The following is a 17,197-nucleotide window of genomic DNA, read 5'->3' on the forward strand; positions in this document are numbered from 1 at the left end:
CTGTCCATCGGTAGACCTTATTACAAGAGGCATAAGGTCCACCGATGGATAGTTAAGTGTGTGGGCGATGGTACAAGTGTATTGCGGTGGGAAATTGTTCGCCTCTTGAAAATAAATTTGCACTCTTATTGCAACCTATTCTCTCAAATATTATTAAGGTGTCGTAGATTCGCTCACGCTTACGCTCAGTGAGAGTAGAACACGAACCTACGGGGCTTTAAGGTCATTCTTCAAAACTATGTTTCTCGAAAACCTGCGTATAGCACTTCTTACGGCCACTTGCACCATATCAATAACTCGGGGTTAACCGATTAAACCTGAAGTTACCATCCCCGGGTGGTGGGACGATGCCAGTGGCGCTTAAGGTTAAAAAGAATACAAATTTGTCTGCCGTTTCAAAGTTTTGTGGTTTATTAGAAGTCCGGAGGCTGCCAAGCGACGTGTTACTTCCAAAACGGAATATATTAACATTAGAGCCGACTCGCCCTGGTCTCCCCTAGGGACGCGCGCGCGCCAAAACTTTAAACTTAAATAGATACTACTTAGTTTCACATTTTGACTGAACTGTAAGTCAAAAATTTACATTTTTCAAGCTTTTATTTAACTTGCAATGCTATGTTTGTACGGGTCAAATCATGCAAGTTAAATTTGACCCACTTTCAATGAAGCAAAAATTTTGCATAGATATACAGAGTGCTTCCTGTAACAGGAGCAATAAATTAAACTAAAGGCTGTACTCCTCAAACTGACCAACATTTGTTCAGCAACTTTTGAAAATAACTCATGTTTTGATTTTTATTTCACTTTAAAGTTTATTCTAAGACGCAATGTATTGCAAATTTTGTTATGTTTAAAGCGTGACAAACAACGTCAAACGTCAAACACACTGATGTCGTCGTACATTGAAGGCAATATTTATTTTGTATGAAAAAGAGGAAGTCTAAAGGATGTATGTCGGGTGACAATATAATATTATGGTACTATCGAGCTGATCAGATGATGGAGACAGGAGGTGGCCAAGGGAACTCTGTGATATTAAAACAAGGCAACCTAATTGCGGTTGGAGTTTTTAAAATTGTCTCGACGAGTATTAGTTGCCTGTGGATAGAAAAGTACAGTCAGTGCCAAAAATTAATTTATTTACAAAAGTAAGTATAAGTTTAACAAAACCCTTGCCTCATAGATAGGTATTATAAAAAGATAATGAGGAGTACGAAAACATCTAGGCTATAGGTAATCCGTACTACCGTTACCTACCTCTCGTACCGTACCTTTACCTCTTCACACAGTCACACACATGAAATTTGGTATGGTGATATTTAGTTTGAGGCCCGAGAAAGGACATAGGGAGTTTATATTAATCACCATCACACAGACGAAGTCGCGGGCATAAGCTAGCTAGTGATGAATGAACGTACAAAAATATCGAGTTTGAACAAATTTTATGACATTTCGTGAACTAAATTTGAAACCGTGCGTGGCCCACATATGATAACTATAAAACATTCCGTCGTAATTATTACCATTAATCATAAATTAATTAGTTATAGCCAATTTATAGGCAACGGATGAAAAGTGAAATTGGGTAATAATTATAAGGCGGCGTTTCCACCAGAGATGTGCAAGGATGCGTAGCGAAGGATGTGTTTGTTAAAAACAAATAGAATCACTTCATTTACCTGTCCTCGCTCTGTGGTGCAACTCTAGCCGGCAATTTCTAATGGTGACTATTGTTCACTTTTGACACTGACATATCAGTATCATATCGGAAACAGATCGAATAACTAAAACTCGAATTGGCCTGATAGAGATTACTTTCGCATTTATAATATGAAAATGGTAGTAGGGATTGGTACCTATGGCACTTTCGAAACCCCTCCAATGCAAATTATCACCTTATAGAACTAAAGTACCTACATACAATGATTTAATCATATTTACATTATCGTTTTCTTATATTTAGGTATATAGCTCTCGGAATTCCCCAATGCAATCGCCATACGAATAGAATGCCACATTAGTCATAATACCGCCCGTCATTATCATTAGCTGATCGCGATATCATTTAGATATATCGCCGAGCCGGCAATCACTCCAGTGGCCAATCCTAATCATCCAGACTATTGGATTAGCTGTCACGCTACGAGTAGTCGGGACGTTGTGCGTTGGCAGACTGCGCGGTTATACCGATTGTGTATTGTAATAGGAGCAAAAGTTACTTTTTGGTGCATTGAATTTAAAAGTCACTGAATTGTTATTCAAGTAATAATTATGTGTATTTAGTGACACAGGCAAAGACATCATCCACTCTGTGTACTTTACATGTCATTAAAGTGTCAAAAAGGGCTCTACGTTTTGGCTTCGGCTCCGCAGACACTCCCCAAATGTCCGGAACGTCATTGATACGTGATGGGTAAAGACATAAAGATGTCCATGTAGTAACAATAATAATGCTTGGTCTCATAGCGAAAAGTCGAGCGACTTACACCTAGAGAAACTCTCGCTGGGTGGTTGGATCAAGGGTCAGATGCAGAAGGCGGTAATTTTGGACACGGCGCGTATAGTACGTCGGTTCTTCTCTCTGCGGCCCTGACCACCGGCAGCTTTTGGGCCCTGCAGCCCCGCTGCTGGCGGAACTCTAGATTAGGTTTTTTATAATGTGTTTAAAGTTTGTATTGTTATTTATGTGTTTTTACATTTTACTTTACTTTTCTATCCATATTGTAAAAAACTCTAATACCTCAAAGGAAATAATGAAATAATACTTGGAAAATAATTCAAAAATAATAATAAATATGCAGGGCAGATTGTGGATGTGGATTTAATGTATGTATGGAGTTAGCAAAACTGGAAAAGTTAACGTTGAGCATCGTAAATTTGAGTCGACTTTTTCTAATTAAGACTCGTAAAGTTTGAGTGACCCAACTTTAGGTACTAATAAAGCTGAAATAAGTCGAAAGCCAAATCAGAGCCTAAGTATTTTAAAATAAGATACAAAAACCCCAGTGACAGGGTGACACTATTCCAAATAAGGTGTTGTCTGCATCAGATACAACAGAATAATAAAGACAGCCTATCTAGCGCAGCATACTAGGTGTTCGCAGAACTGATCAAATCAGAAACATGGAACTGAGCTCCAGAAGTCGAGTACCTAGTAGATGTAGGTGTCAAGACCGCTAAGATCAAGTGGGACTGGGCTGGACACGTCTGCCTCATACGAAAAGATGGGCCAAAATGGTTACCAAGTTGGACACACAGAACACCAAAGATGGCGCAGGCTGGGGTGCAAGCAGACCGAAAAGGAGATGGCGGGACGACTTGAACTTGAACGCATTTTATCTGGATTGGCGGGAAAGTACAAAACGACAGGGAATCGAGGAGAGGCCTTTGCCCAGCAGAAGTAGCAGAACACTGAATTAGGCTAAAAAAACAGTTGTGAAGATTTTTTTGTCAGTCCCGTAGAGATTATTCTTCAAGCGTTTTGAAGCCTCTGAGGGCTCCGTGCATTGACATATATGCCAATGACCTCGAGTTATTTAGTCAACAAGGACAAGAATAAAGATCGACATCTTTATTCTTAACTAGTCTCTGTCGATATGTAAAGTTCAGCCTAAAAGCTAGAGCGGCCCAATAGCGATCGGGTGAGGGACGTTTGCATTTAGAAATCTATATGCGGCGGATACCAATCGACATTTTGCATATGTACGAGTAGGCTTTCTTTATAACCTAGTATTTTACATATTACCGAGTTGTAATATGTAAAATACTAATTAAATTCTGTCTGGAATTGGCCTGTCAGACTTTCCTATGTACATTGTACAGTCAGCAATACTATATTACCTTAGAACCTCTGCATCAGTTTTTTATGTCTGCGTTTTTATATTAAGGTCCATAGGCTAAGTTATGTTATGATAATGAGTTACCAAGAGAATGTTTATTTTGAACCAATAAATGTTTCTTTAATTTATTTTTATCACTGTAGTTCATTATTGTTATTCATAAAACCTCTTGCTTTTAATTGACATAAAATTAACTAGTCAGTTCTAAAATTATGCAGCGGTAGCCTTGCTTATCTATGCTCTTAATGTCTTCAATATACAGCTCCTAATTCTGAGTTAAACGCCTACGACAGGGCATATACTTAGAAACATATTAAAATTATAAATTAAAAAAAAAATACAACACTTCAAGTCGTTCCCGGCGCAAAGGTGCCCATGATGCTCGCAGCATTGCCACGCTGGATCACGACGACTCGGAGCGGGGGGGGGGCCTTCCCCTTTCTGTCTGAGTCGACGTCCTAAGTGTTGTCTCGGGAACGACTTGAAGTGTTGTCTTTTTTTTTTATTTATAATTTTAATTTGTAATTTTAGATATAAATATTAAATTTGTTCTGAATTCTTAGAAACATTATAATATGTAAACATATAATATCGATACAGCAAATGTGAATATAGTTAACGCACGAGCCAATCCTCGCCAACAGCACTATAGTGAGGCAATAAATAAGCAATAAAAGGGTTACAAGTCACGCCGCACTAGCCCCGTTACCCGGCTTCACTTGCGGTCAAGTCAGAGGGGTCATAGCAATTAATTTCAAGTCTCTCCTGTGGGCATGCCCAAAGTTAAGAGGGTAGTGGACGACCGCTTCTCCAGACGATCGCCGTCCCCATTTTCCTCCCTGAATTTATTGTACAGTCAGCAGCAGAAGTAGCTACGCGGGCCTAGTGCTCATAATGATCTACACACACATCGACTCTAATGTCAAGAGAATAAGGTTCTGTGTAGATCATTCTGAAAGTGTTATTCTTATTGTTAGCTATTTCTGCTGTTGACTGTACATTAACCATAGCTGTGCCACGCTTTTTTTTTATTTCTTTATTCCATTTTTTGAATGTGTTTGTACAGTTGCCATCAGATATATCGAAGCGACCAACGTGTTTACAATATCTGAACAAGCACTCTAACGCCTTGACACAGAGGCGTGCTCAGATATTTGTGAGCACCTTGGCTGCTACGATATATCTGATGGCGACTGTACACGTAAAGTCACCACACGGGATTGTTACGCGCCATTTAGGGTCCTAGCTAAATTGGTTGTTCCATACTTACGATATAGAACGTCCAGATTAGCTAGAACCCTAAATGGCGTAACAATCACGAAGCGTAACTGCACATAAGAAGTTAATATTTTTACGTCACCGTAAGTGGGATTTTCTCCCCGCTGCGCGAGGAGAAAATCTCACTTCCTGGCCAAGGCCTTCGGTCCGGGCCACAAATACCTGCGATCTGGAGCATTCACGAATTCACTCCCTAGGTATGTAATGTACTATGTATCGTCACATTTTGACACCACTAACCTGTAGGAACAGAGTGAAGGCGACCCACTGGTAGTACTTGGCGCGGCGGTGCGGCGCCGCCCCCGCGCCCTTCACCCCCGGGTACGCCTCCCCCGCGCCCCCCGCCACCGTGAACGTCGAGTGGATCCAGCAGTATGTGTTCAGCACGTCTTCCGGAATGTCCCTAAAAAAGGACAACTTTTTGAATAATGTATAAAAAGTTTACTGTCAAAACTTTTATCGCTGACTTTTCTTTCAACCGGCCAATAACAAACCGAAGGCCGAAGCACAATTAAGGTTGCGTTGTTTTACAATTATCACAGAGTTTCTACGGCCACCTTGTGTGTTCATCATCAGATCAGCTCGATGTTAACATGGGTGGTCCAAAGCTTGACGTCCAAAAATGTTTTTTTTAGATTCCTCACGTCGTGGGCTATCAGAATATACCCGATGAATGTTAGCCGATTTTTTGTAGTTTTCGAGTTATGATTTTTTAAACTTTTAACTTTTGTTATGAAATTCCGGGGTTCCCGTACAGGTGGCTAAAAAATAACTGCATTCCCGTTGACAGGGAGGTTTTGGCATTATACTGAGCAAATTTTACTATGGGACCAACCCCGAAATCGCGAAAAAAAATTTACCCTTCCATAGAAAATGGACCACAGCCAAAATGTATGAAAGCCAATTTTTTTTTCGCGATTTCGGGGTTGGTACCATAGTAAAATTTGCTCAGTATAATCCCAAAACCTCTCTGGCAACGGGAATGCAGTTATTTTTTAGCCACCCTGTACGGGAACCCCGGAATTTCAAACAAAAGTTAAAAGTTTAAAAAATCATAACTCGAAAACTACGAAAAATCGGCTAACATACATGGGGTATATTCTTATTATTATGTCGTATGGCTTTATTCCTGAATAAACAATTACACTTAATTTACAATTTACACAGAAATGAAATATTTACAATTTAATATCTAAATTGAGTAGCCAATCCCTTGCTTCCGGTGTGAGTGCCAACAAGTCCTGCATGCTTCCGGCAAATCGCCTTCTAGGACATTTTCCTATTATGTGAGGGATTGTTTGGGTTGGCTCCCCACAGTCACAGGCTGGTGTCGGCGAGATTCCCCATCTGTGAAGGTTCTGGTTACAGCGTCCTACTCCCGTTCGGATGCGGTTTATAGTGACCCAGATCTTGCGGTGGTCTTTGAATCCAGTCGGTAGTTTGGTGGGGTCTGTGCTGGGGTCACCGTCCTGCGCTTGCCACTGCTTTCTCCACTCCGCGAAGACATTGAATGGCTCTTGGCCTTGTAGCTGGTAGTCAGACCAAATAGGTTTGCGAGATGGTAGGCGCGCCTGTGGTAGGTGGTCCAGCGTCTCTCTAATCGGTAAAGCATGCGTAGATGCTTTATCCCATTCCCGCGCAGCAGCCTGAGTTCTTCTGATGTCCGGAGGGGCAATGTGCGATAACACGGGGAGCCAACTGGTGGGGGTAGGTAGCAAGCTGCCAGATATCGTTCGCATCACTCGGTTCAGCTGAACGTCTACCTTGCTGGTGTGCGCGCTTTTATACCACACTGGTGCGCAGTATTCCGCTGGAGAGTATACAAGAGCCATAGAAGAAGAAGGGGTATATTCTGATAGCCCACGACGTGAGGAATCTAAAAAAATTTTTGGACGTCAAGGTTTGGACCACTCTGTATATTGCAATGTCACCCAACCTACATATTATTGTTTATTATTTAAGTTGACAATTGTACCTTAACAGCTAAAGCCACAGCGGCACAAACTGGGAAACAGTAATATATGTAGGTATAGGTATAGACGGTACAGTCACGCTCCATGGTTGTTACACCATTTAGAGTTCTAGCTAAATTGGACATTCCATAGCGTAAGTATAGAATAACCAACTTAGCTAGGACCCTAAATGGCGTAACAATCCCTTGTGGTGACTAATGTCAGCTCTATCGAATACCAAGCTAATGAAAAGTGGGTCTAATTTAGCTTGTTGACCGAACGTACACTGATGTCAGCATCAGAATAATATTTGCATCATATTTTTCAGCTATCGTGCATGTCGCTCGTACTTTTCCGTACATGTCAATACATGTACACCCGCCAATGCGCGGCGAGATGCATCATGCAAATAACATGATCCCATCAAAAACATTACATGTAAAAAGGTGCAAGTCTCGCAACGCTTCTACTACAAAAAAGGTTTGAGATGTAATGTGAAACCAAGTCGGTTATTTTAATCAGTGCCAGGGGGTGTTAAAACGGTATCAATAAGATATCTTTAATTAGTAATACATACAATGACTTGGCTATCGCACGGCTGCATAATGACATAAGGATCATCGTCATCTATTAAAAATAATTCTAATTGAACATACGAACTAGCGCTAATTCCAGTTTGAGCATTACAGATATTTACGAGTAGGTACGGTACGAGTAAAGCATTATGTCCGATTGCCAAGTCATTGTATGTATTACAAATTAAAGATATCTTATTGATACGGTTTTAACACCCCCTGGCACTGATTAAAATAACCGACTTGGTTTCACATTACATCTCAAACCTTTTTTGTAGTAGAAGCGTTGCGAGACTTTTATTGCACCTTTTTACATGTAGGTAATGTTTTTGATGGGATCTCATCTCTTTTTGTAGGCAGTCCTTCTTTTCGGGTACTCATACTCATACTATGTATACACATATCATAACTAAACACATCGTACATCGTAGTGTACCTTTACCTACTATTTGTAGGAACTGCAACAGTAACTTTGTAATAGCATATATTTATATGGGATTACAAACTTACTTATGCAGTTCTTAGATTATAAACTTTTAAATAAAAGTTCTTAAGTGCTTTTTATATGTTCTTAGATCTTTAAAACGTGACTGATATGGCAATATTTTTAGGTTTTCTATGGCTTGATAAGCTGAAAACTACTTATGTTTAAAATTTGAAGCATGTGGGTCTGCTAGAAGTACCTTAGAATTATGATGATCGTGATTGAGTGAATGAATCAGTGTCGAAAATAAGGAACTTTGACGTGCAATAATTCTTAAACTACAAGTTCAAATTTAATGTCTTTGAGAATATATGTAAACCACGTTAAGCCCTATATGTAACTGAAATTCAGGGTTCTAGCTTTAGCCAGCACAAAATCACAGGACGTCGAAAATGGCCTGAAACGCTTCGAGAAAAGGATGGTACGGCCGTGCCTCTTTTTTGCTCGACTTGGCGGGGGCACTGCCGTGCCCCCAGATTAAATTGATTAATATCATTCTGATGTCAGCGTACGATCGAATTGGCCTGATAGAACCGTTCGGAGCCTTTTTGCGCCTAATACGGGATGTCGATAGCGACTACGTTGTAGCGTAGTAGAGCCCTCTACGAAAGCCGCTACGCCGTAGAGGGTCTTGGCGTAGCCAATGTAAATAAATAGATCGAGCGATATTCAGTTTTTTTAATGTGTATAACTTTGATTTGTTTCTTGTGATACAATCTTGACACGGAGGCTAAATCAAATCTACTTTTGACATTAAAATTATATCCGAATGATGTCATATTGTTGTCATTCGCCCGTGCGTCTCATTCGCGGTAATACATGTACGGGCAAGTACGAGAGAAATTCACAGGCGAATAATAACTAAATGACATCATTTTGATTTCAAATTGTTCATTCGAATTGGCCACATGATTCACAATGCATCTCGTGCTCGCTAATAAGCGTGATCGGTCGTGTCATATCAACAACAAATGGTCGAGATTTTAATATCTGAGATCTGAATGTCAGTCTTCCTGGTGCTTGAAATTCTCATTGCCTTCTTACAGTTTAAAAAAATGAAATAACATGAAGTACCTACATAATAAAAGCCAAATTATTTCACTATTCAGTCATATTGGCATTTAACATTTTTAGGGGGTTTACTTTTCAATATTTGAGTATTTTGAGATTTGCATATTTTGCATAAAAACCCTTATAACTTTTTTGAATAAATACAAAGTTTATACGAAATTTAGGTGCACATATGGAATGGAACACTGTAAAGTGTCATTCAATAGAACTTGCTAACTATGTAAACAAACCGCCATACTAAAATTGACACTGAATGTCAAATTACTAGTAACTTTTGTTTAGAGTCAGACCAAGAAAAGTCTGCAGCGGATTTGACAGCCCTCGCAGTGCCAGTGTTATTATAAACGTCAAACTTCTATGAAATTATGACGTGTAAATAACACTTGCACTGCGTGGGCTATCAAATCCGCTGCAGACTTTTCTTGGTCTGACTCTACATAGTTAGCAAGTTCTATTGAATGATATAGGAATACTGTATAGGTTGAAACCTATACAGTATTCCGCATTATTCGCAATATTGAAAACAACGCCACCTATGCCTAACGTTAGATATTACTTGACAACATTGTGAGGCATCGTGTACAGACGTGTCGCCTGTGTAAACAGTTTGTACAAGGCTCGATAGGTGGCGTAGGGTATAGTGCTGAAATATTATTGTGCAGTTTATTTTTCAGTACCTACTGTGTGTTGAGTAATATTTTTTCGCTGGTAAAATAAAACAAGTAAACAGGGTTCTGCAAAAGGTTTTTCAGAAAATTGTGAAATGCATTAAAAGTGTCATTACAATATTTCGAAACAGAAATATCTCAAATTATTTATTAATCAGAATTCTACCTATTTCTCTATGCTATATATATGGAATCAGAGCACAATTTGCGATAGTTTGAAACATTTTTTGTTTTAAGGTGGGTTGTCTGTCGCTAGGGTTGACACTCGTTAGACGCATATATGGTGAACTAAGCACTAACCTTGTGTGTATGCAGTCAATAGGGTTGCCAACGAGGTGGCGCGTGGTGAGAGCCGCGCTGGCGGCCAGCAGGGCTGCCGTCGTCGCGCCGCAGTGCAGCCGGAAGGCAATCGAGTCGATCTTAGGGTTGACACCTTGCTGTTAGCAAAATATAATAGTTACTTTTTTAAACAAAAGTTTGGTATGTCAATACTGAAAAAATAGGAGTATACTCTGCCTAGCGTATAAAAACCGGTCTAATATGAGAAAATATATAAAAGTTGCATGATGGTACGGCAACATTAAGGCGCCACTGCATTGTGTGTTTGTATTACACTCGGTCCATTCTAAAACTTCCCTACACTACCGATTGGGTCCATAACGCCCCAACCGCCCCTAGGGTCATTAAACTTAATGAGCTCTCTGAAAATGAGCAATCACGCACAGTCCCGCCGCCCGCTCGCCTAAGGGCCGCAGTGGGGCCGGCTGGGTATTCACACATATATTTACATTTATATACATACAAAACGTCCAGCTTAACGGAAAAATAGTTATTTGTAATACAAGTAGAGACCACTACCGGTGAAGCTAAAATTCTAAATGGTGCCCAGCATTCACGTCAAATGCCAAAATATACATTTACAACCGAGATATGGAAATACAATACTCGTAGTACTGGTTAATTTATATGGACATAATATTGGTATTAGCTCCCTGAATACAAATATTGCTAAACATAGTGACGTACCCAACCCGATAGCAGAGCGTATAGAGGCTGCTTTGCAGCTCCATGGGTCTGCGTGGTTGGTCCTACTCATGGAGATATCAAGATGATAGCAGAGAGTACAATGTAAGTTAGCACCTACAGCCTTCAGACCGACGCCAGTGAAATCAGGCTGGGTAACGTGCTATTGAATGAATGCTATGAAATGAATATTTGTAAATTGTAAATAGGCATGATTTATTTAGATAATAATGTAACATTCAGACACAATTGTATTATTGTTTATGAATAAATGAAATGAAATATTGCAAAACATGATGAAAGTATATGTATACCTATTGACGTACCCGATCAGATAGCACAGCGTAGATGCTGATTTGCATCTCCATGGGTCTGCGTGGTTGGTCCTACTCATGGAGATATTAAGATGATAGCAGAAGAGTACCGTGTATGTTAGCACCTTCAGCCGTCAGAACGACGCCAGTGAAATTAGGCTGGGTAACGTGCTATTGCAAAACATGGTGAAGGTATATGTATAGTGACGTCCCCACCAGATAGCAGAGCGTAGATGGTGGTTTGCATCTCCATGGGTCTGCGGGGTTGGTTCTACTCATGGAGATATTAAGATAATAGCAGAGAGTACAGTGTAAGTTAGCACCTTCAGCCTTTAGACCGACGCCAGTGAAATCAGGCTGGGTGACGTGCTGTTGCAAAACATGGTGAAGGTATATGTATAGTGACGTACCCGACCAGATACCAGAGCGTAGATGCTGGTTAGCATCTCCATGAGCCTGCGCTTTTGATTATCATCATCATCATCATACGTACCCCGCCCGACAGCTGAGCGTAGAGGCTGGATAGCATCTCCATGGGCCTGCGCTTTTGATTATCATCATCATCATACGTACCCCGCCCGACAGCAGAGCATAGAGGCTGGTTAGCATCTCCATGAGGCTGCGCGGTTGATTATCATCATCATCATACGTACCCCGCCCGACAGCAGAGCGTAGAGGCTGGTTAGCATCTCCATGGGCCTGCGCGGTTGGTCCCGCTCGCGCCGCCGCCAGCCGGGCCGCGCCGCGCCGGCGCCGCGCGCGCGCCCTCCCCACGCGCCTCGGCCCTCTCTGCACACAAAGTTTATGTGATAACAAAAATTATACATCTATTTCAATTTATAAATTTTATAATTTATATAGTAGGTTGATAATATAAGACCAGGAATCATTAATATATATTTGTATGGTTGTATAGACGGCAGAACCATCTTTCTCACTATACCACTATCCTGTAAAAGATTCGTATAAGTAGGAGGTGCAAGCGCGTCGCCTAGAATTTCAAAGATAGCATGTGCCCTCAAGAAAATAACATTGTCAGTAAAATGGCTTCGAATTTCTAAAATGTAGACATGAAGATTCGATCTCTTTTACAAAATTTTACTGCCAAATTGGCTCGCCAGATTACAACAAGACAAATGCCTACTTCAAGCCACTTCAGCATGGGAGGGAGACAGCACTATGCAAGTATGAGTTTAAAAGGCTAGTCTCAAGGCTGCTAAAATATCCTAGTCATGGCACCAATATTCAAAAAAACCGAATGATTTACGCTTTACATTTTGTTCGATTGATTTTTATGGACAATTAAAACTTCAGAGTAAGTTCAATTCTGTTTAAATACCTTGCTTCATTTATAAGATTATCTATGCATTGTTATGAAAATAAATAATAACAAATAGTAATGATTAACATAAGCATTTTATAATTTATGAAATATCATTGGAAATGTTAAAAAACAGATAGCTTAAAGGAATTGGAAAGAACATAAATAAAACATACTTAAATAACTGGATTAAATAATAACTAAACAAAGTTCGGTTTTATGAAGTCAAGTAGGTAACGCCTATATTTGGAAAAATTTACGAAATGATAAGATTTCATATTTGCATGAAATTTAGGTATACATTCCTAATAAAGTATATAAACATATATTCCTTATAAAGCCATCTACCAAATGAATAACATCAGGACAGGCATTGCCTAGTGTGGAGGTCAGTAAAAACTCTATCCAATTGAATAATTATTATAGCTGGTCAAACAAATCTTGTCAGTAAAAAAAGACGCGAAATTCAAATTTTCTATGGGACGATATCCCTTCGCGCCTACATTTTACAAATCTGCCGCCTTTTTCTACTGACAAGATCTGCTTGACTAAGTATATTTTGTATTATGATAAGTCGAAAACAAAAGAACGAAATGGTCACTGATATAATAAACACCACAATATAGTAACAAACAGACCGGCCTTACCTCCATACATACTTTAACATAACACAGTTAAGCAAAATATAGACATCCTGACCTTCGAAGTGTTTCTCCAAATTAACCAAAGAAAGTTCATCAAGGTTTTCTACCAAATATCTCATCCACATTTAATCCACACAGTTATTTTAAAAAGTATTCTTCAAACACAAAACCAATTAATACAATTCTGTTTCACTAATTTCTCGGAAATCAAACTGGCCGTAAAACTCCCGATCGGACCGGCTAATTATAAACAACAAAGATACTGACGGAGCTGCGCGCGCGACGCGAGTGAAGCTCACCTTAGCCTGGGGCTTTACATGAGGTAGGGCCGTGTTCATGTGCCCAGATGAATTGAGGAATTATGACTGAATTATTATGAGGCAATCATCTCAAGTCATACCTAACCTATCATGAGGTGATCCATTCTAAAATCCGATATATCTGATGGCGACTGTTATGTACATAGTTAAGTTAAAGTTAAATATAAGCTTGTACTTAATAATAATTGAGATATAAAACACAATATAACATAACACATGGAAGTAAAATTGCTAAAATATACCTAATACCTAATATGTATTTTTACATAAATTTTTACATAAATAATAGGTATCTACTGACAGTGACCATTATGCGGTGAAGTGTTCAAAATCTCTGAGCACAACTTAACCAACAAGAGAAAAAGAGCGTGTCGAGATCATTTTGGACAACTGTTCAAACAACTAACAAATAAATAAATATCTACACAATAATAAATTTGATAAAGCACTGGCTCTGAAAAATATATAGTAAAATAACAAATTTCAAGCGAAGCTATAAAGCTCTACTTATTTTAGAAGCTACCGCCTGTATTTTATACATGCATGAAATATAACCTAAGAGGTTGCTTTCTTTATGAGGTGCATTTCAAAAACTACGTAAAAATATACAAAACCGATTTCAGTAAAAATGGACAGAAAACAGATATAATCGATTTTATGTGTTGTTCTTGGAAATATGATTATATTTGTTGATAGGAACTCAGCTCTTACGAGTCTTTTCAATAGCTAGACTAAATTTTTCTAAACTGGGGGCCGATTTGAGAATTTCGACCGCTCGATGTCGTGTTTTCCCTTTAGTAATATCTCCACTACTAAATAGCCATTTAAATACTACTAATAGAATTGAAAACGAGAGCTCCAATACCACAAGATTCCCGTTTTCTTTCGCTCGTATTTCAAAAATAGTATTTTGCCGTTTTCCACAGACTCGAAATTCAAAAATCACCGCCTGATAGGCCAATTCGAACGTGGACAGACACATACACAACAGTTGATGTCATGAAATACTAACACATAGTACAGTAGCCATCAGATATATCGGAGCGGCCCGGGTGTTAACAATATCTGAACACGCACTCTAACGCCTTGACAATAGAGGCGTGTTCAGATATTTGTGAGCGCCTTGACCGCTCCGATATATCTGATGGCGACTGTGCTATACTCTGACCAAATTCAGGATACATGCTTTTTAGAATCACAGGCAGGCTCTACTCAGGAAACAAACTAGGTACCTAAATACGGCACAAGGAATGGGCACCAAGGGTCACAATCACATAGGCAGCGCTTATATAAAACAATATAGCTTGTTTCCTTTAAACAGACCCTGCCTGCTAGCACAAGTGACCACGCGACTTGATAGTTGGGTGGTTTTACGGGAAGTCATTAGTCACGTTGTAACTTATACCAGACTCTGAGATTAAGGGCAGTATTTAACTTAAGTTACACTTAAGTTAGATGCCTCATTGAAGATAAAGTATGATTAAATATTTGAGAGAGGTATCAAAACTTTAGTGATCTAACACGGTTGTGAGAGAGCTTGACTATACACTTCACTAAACATAAAATGTAGATGGCGTTAGCAAAATAAATGATATTGTGTTTTCCAAAATAATCTGTTGTTTCGATTAGTCATCGCGATATAATTTATCATTTACAAACGAACGAATAAAATCAAATTTTGATAAGTTTAATTTGATTGTTAATTTTGATTTAGGCTCAAGAGTAATGGAAACAGTTTAGGTACTTTGTATGAAATGAGGTTTTCATTTATCCAAAATGAGAAAATCTATCTTTCAATTATACTGTAGGTATGTGGAAAATTTAATATGTAATCGCAATAAAGAAAATGAAAAATCCAACCAATGAGGTAGCACGTACTAAAATTATGAATTTCTATATCCTAGTCAAGCTCTCAAAACGAAGCAAGGTTTGTTTAAAGGAAAACAACATTAACGACAAACCAGGATAAATGTCATTTTGTTTGTATTTATCCTGATTAATCATAGAGATGCGCAAAGCCTATCGTGATTGTAAATAGGTATTTTGTAGACTAGTTGTTACCTATGGATGGTCACATTCCGTCAGTCATTTAACCAATGAATGACAACATTTTCAAGTGCCAGGTTCCCATCCATTGGTAACATCTAGTTGCTGACCATGAACCAATAAACCATTGATTTCCATCTGAAAACTTAGTTCAAAAACATTTTGCTTTAATTATCTAAATGTTTTTCCATCAAAATTGTGCAATCAAATTTGGTGAGGACTTCGTAGATCCTATGGTAAAATGATGATTTAGGCACTAAAGGCGGGATTCCACCAGTGTGCGGCACAGTGCGGCACAGTGCGGTACAAGCATTTGTGCCACACAGTGCCGCACAATGGTGGAATCCCGCCTAAACGGCAACACTAGCTCTTAAATTACCATTACGTACCTGGCCGCGTAGCCAACATGCCAATCGTTAACGCTCCGTAGCGAACGAAATGCAACTGTCACTGTCACACTAATATGGAAGAGTGATAGAGAGACACAAAGCGATTGTCACTTTGGCTAGGCCGCCTGAAGTATTTGCAACAACGTCAGGTTGATGTGGATTTGTAGACAAAAATAAAATAAGTGTCATATTACCAAGTGTACTCGAGTACGTTTATTTGGTCCATGGTGCATGTTCGCGATCCCTCGGCACCACATACCTCATATCCGGGTGCAATAAACATCCATGGTGGTAACTTACTGCTGCAAGTCTTTTCTGGCGACGCTGCGCCGCAGCTCACTCCCCGGACGCTGGCATCTGACGGCGAGAAACACCTTTAGCCTCATGGGGTTCAAAGTCCTAATACTAGTACAAATTACATTCATTTTTCATATAAAAGATGACTATCACGTTAGGCCGGGCCGACCGGGCCGTGGCCAGGCCGGAGATTCCGGCGCTTAACCTACGAAAACGAAGCCCCGGAAGCTCCGGCCCGGACACGGCCCGGTCTAACGTGAGTCATCCTTAATGTTGTCATTCCTAAGTACCGCCAAAGCTGTACCATATCAGGCCCCTTATCGTGTCGCTGCAGAAAAAATGCCTCGCGGACATACGGATGGTCTTCTTTACTTCTGATATTTTATTTGTTTATTTTATTTATATACTTGTATACTAGCAGCGGTTACAATCTTACATTAATGAGTACCTACACATTTGAGTTTTATATATTTTTATCTTAAACTTATTGCACAGATAATTATTATTAATTATAAAAAATAAGATTAAGAAAGACAGAACACGGAGATACCAAAATTCAGGCACAATAATTCTATGATTTATTTAGGGCATATTTAGTATTTAGGAATAACTTTCGCGGTTAAGTAGGTTAGAACGCATAGCAAAAAAACATACGGGTCTGTAGCGAATTTATCGAAAAAAAAGGTCACAAAATGCATTTGCTGATAAAATTATGATTTAATATGTGTACATACTCGTATGGTGTGTTACAAGGTACCTACTGTAGCGTCAAAATTACTTAGTCAACTTTGGGAATGAGGACTCAATTGATTCGTTTTATTTTTATACTTACGTATAAATTATTACTCGATTTTACATGAGAGTTTATTTTTACAAATAAAAAACCGTAGTTTAGTTAAACTTGTTTTCACTAAAATTTAGTTCAATAACTGTCAGAAATAGGTATAGGGATTATTAGATGTCTTACGCAGCAGAC

The 17,197-nt window shown here is 39.2% G+C and overlaps 1 protein-coding gene across 1 annotated transcript in view; it reads right to left on the bottom strand.

Annotated features, from left to right (window-relative positions):
• The window catches only part of LOC134661534 (innexin shaking-B), a 76,005-nt gene extending 70,520 nt beyond the window's left edge, over positions 1–5,485 (bottom strand). The window contains exon 1 of the mRNA XM_063517663.1: positions 5,358–5,485. The gene's annotated coding sequence lies outside the window, so the exon portion shown is untranslated. The remainder of the gene's footprint in view (positions 1–5,357) is intronic.
• Positions 5,486–17,197: the final 11,712 nt, after the last annotated feature.

Source organism: Cydia amplana, chromosome Z, assembly GCF_948474715.1.
Source record: "Cydia amplana chromosome Z, ilCydAmpl1.1, whole genome shotgun sequence".
In the NCBI taxonomy this organism is placed as follows: domain Eukaryota; kingdom Metazoa; phylum Arthropoda; class Insecta; order Lepidoptera; family Tortricidae; genus Cydia; species Cydia amplana.